Source organism: Triticum dicoccoides, unplaced genomic scaffold (assembly GCF_002162155.2).
Source record: "Triticum dicoccoides isolate Atlit2015 ecotype Zavitan unplaced genomic scaffold, WEW_v2.0 scaffold189984, whole genome shotgun sequence".
Taxonomy (NCBI): Eukaryota; Viridiplantae; Streptophyta; class Magnoliopsida; order Poales; family Poaceae; genus Triticum; species Triticum dicoccoides.
Window position 1 is genome coordinate 1 of NW_021229835.1, and position 3356 is coordinate 3356.

A 3356-nucleotide genomic window follows, 5' to 3' on the forward strand; every position below is an offset into this window, starting at 1 on the left:
AAAAAATTTAACCTTCACCTCTGCCTTAATGTTCCAAACCTTCTCATGTAGCGACAAAGGGATACATGTGTGGAACTGGAAGTCACAAGAAACTTAGCAGAAACGGTCAAGAGATGAATACTCTGAACCCCATCCATGATTTCGACTAAGTCTGAACCCGGTCTAGTTCAGCGCAGGTCGATTTCGACTATCCTAGCCATTCTCATCGGGGATCATCGAGAGATGAATGCTCTGAACCACAGCCATGATTTCGACTAGGTTTGGATCTGATCTAGATCAGTGTAGGTTTGACTAGGTCTGAACCTGGTCTAGTTCAGTGTAGGTCGGTTTCAACTATCCTATTGCTAGCCACTATCACTCTGCTAGATCAATCCACTGGCTTCTACTCCCGTGTGCCCAAGTCCAAGCCCATTCTCGATTGATCAATACATCCCCGCACTCGTGCTCAAGCTGCTTCTTCCGCTTCACTAAACACATCCGGACCAAGTCGGTGTTCTGCTTCCTTGTTCGTGCTACTGTTGCTGCTTCTCCTACGACTGTCGTTGATGGGGAGAAGTAATCGCCACCATCACTAGCTAGAGCTCCGTCAGCCACCAGTCGGAGCTCCGTCAGCCACCAGTATTGCCTATAGTCCCTGTCTGTGATGTCGCCTGCCAGTCCCTGACTCCAAGCTTGTCGCTTTCCTTCATGCGTCGTCCTTGTGTTGCTGCTTCATCCTCCCTTCTATTCATTTTGCCCATGTGTTGTGGATCCTTTCTAGTGTGCCCTCTTTCCCTCATGTGTCGACTTCTCTTGATGCAATGTCTTCTCCTGATGCACCATCTTCTCATGATGAACTCTATCCCCCTTGCGTGTCATCTCATCTTGATGCACCGCTTTCTTCAGGAGAAGCGTCTTCTTCTTATGTGTCACCTCCTCCTACCTATGGCCTTCACCCCTGTTCACAACCCGCTATTAACCGCTTTGGTTTTGCGAGGTGTTGCTTTTCCGGAGACAACTTACCATGAAGTTTTTGTTTGCTTGGAATGGCAGCATGTGATGGTAGAGGAGCTTCCCTCCCTTGAGTTCACCAGCACTTGGGAACTTGTCTCTCTCTTCATCCTTGCACATGGAAAGTTGCTTTATATAGTTTACTTACTCGTAAGTTGAAAGTTGCATATTTGCTCATAGTTCACTCGGAATAATATTTTAATTATTTAATTTCGTACTACCAAGAGCAAATGTTTAAACATGTGACTCAGGAAGTGTGACTGTAGGCAGTGGCATGGCCAGGGCTGGGCTACGCCCCGGGCCAGCCCTCATAGCTACAGTATCTGTGGCAGCTACAGTAGCAAAAATAGCTATAGTGTACAAAGGATTGTGGAGCCACGCCCCAGGCCATGGCCATAGTAGCCTGGGCCTGGCTACACCACTGACTGTAGGACCACTAGTTCCCATTTTTAACTGCTAAACGTAAAAATGTGATAGTATATGAGATAAATAAGCTAGCACAGTCCTACAAGTATATAAAAGATTACTCCATACTGGATTTACCATTTGGGTACTAAAGAATATGATTTCTCAAATTTCAGGTATTTAAGCAGAATATGGATTTGGATAAGCAATATCCTGAGTTGGTTGAACAAGCAGAAATGGTCCTGAGGAAGTGCAATGGACTCCCCCTTGCAGTAGTCACCATAGGTGGCTTCTTAGCAAACCAACCAAAATCTGCTTTGGAGTGGAGGAAACTAAATGAGCATATCAGCGCCGAGTTGGAGATGAATCCGGAGTTTGGGACCATAAAGACTGTCCTTATGAGAAGCTATGATGGTTTACCTTATCACCTCAAGTCATGTTTCCTATATATGCCCATCTTTCCTGAAGATTACAAGGTTGGATGGGGACGCTTGGCACGTCGGTGGAGTGCAGAGGGTTACTCAAGGGAGGTACGCGGCAAGTCTGCAAAGGAAATAGCGGATAGCTACTTCTTGGAACTTATAAGCAGGAGTATGATCCTACCATCTCAACAATCAATTCATAGCAGAAAAGGAATTAGTTCCTGCCAAGTCCATGATCTTATCCGTGAAATTGGTATCGCAAAGTCCATGGAAGAAAATCTTGTTTTTACACTCGAGGAAGGTTGCAGCTCAAATAGCCAGACCACTGTGCGCCACTTAGTTATAAGCAGCAACTGGAAGGGAGATAAGAGTGAGTTTGAGAGCATGGTGGACATGTCCCGTCTGCGGTCAGTTACATGTTTTGGAGAGTGGAAGTCATTTTTTGTTTCTGACAAGATGAGGTTGTTAAGAGTGCTGGACTTAGAAGACTCAACAGGTGTATATAGTCATCACCTAAAGCATGTTGGGATGCTTCTTCACCTAAGATACCTTTCTCTAAGAGGATGTGATGATGTTTCTCACCTGCCAGATTCATTAGGCAACCTGAGACAGCTTGAGACACTAGACATTAGACAAACCCTAATATTGTTGCTGCCAAAGACAATCATCAAGCTTCGGAAGCTAAACAATCTTCATGCTGGCAGGCTTTCGGTGGATGAGGTGGTCTCAATCGATGATGAGTTTGTACATGAGTTTTCCACGGGGCACCCAAAATAGGCCATGTCTTTTTTGTCTCATGCCGCTGCTTTCTTGTATAGCGTGTTGTGCACCTCAATGTGTGTTTCATGGTGGTAACTTCAGCCACCGTGATGCATGCAGATTATATTGCTGTCTTCTATTGCCTGCTATTGCAATTCGCCTGGACTTGTATGGTGTTCTATTGCCAAGAGGGATGAGGAAACTGAAAGCCCTGCGCACACTGGGTGTTGTGAACATCGGACGACGCGGAAAGTATGCTGTACAGGACATAAAAGGACTCACCCAGTTGCGCAAGTTGGGAGTGACTGGCGTCAATAAGGAAAACGGACAAGAGTTGTGTTCAGCAATTGTTGGTCTCACACGCATGGAGTCATTGTCAATCCGGTCAGAGGGGGAGCCAGGTCTATGTGGCTTCTTGGATGGAAAGTTCTCGTTTCCGGAGACATTGCAGAGCCTCAAGCTGTACGGCAACCTGGTCAAACTGCCGGAATGGGTCAAGGGGCTCAAGAATCTGGTGAAGCTGAAGCTGCGGAGCTCCAGGATACTAGAGCATGATACAACAATACAACTCCTTGGTGATTTACCAAACCTGGCGTTCCTACATCTGTTGAAGAAGTCGTTCCAGCACGGTGATGAGGTTTGTCTCAGTTTCCATCGGGACATGTTCCCAAGCCTGGTGGTGCTGGAATTGGATCTCATAAAGAACCTCAAATTGGTGAAGTTTGAAGAAGGAGCAACCCCAAAGCTGGAGCTGCTGAAGTTTCGAACTTGGGATTCTGA

At 46.2% G+C, this 3356-nt stretch overlaps 1 pseudogene; it reads left to right on the forward strand.

The window, feature by feature from the left end:
* Positions 1-1562: 1562 nt before the first annotated feature.
* Positions 1563-3335, forward strand: LOC119344875 (annotated as a pseudogene).
* Positions 3336-3356: the final 21 nt, after the last annotated feature.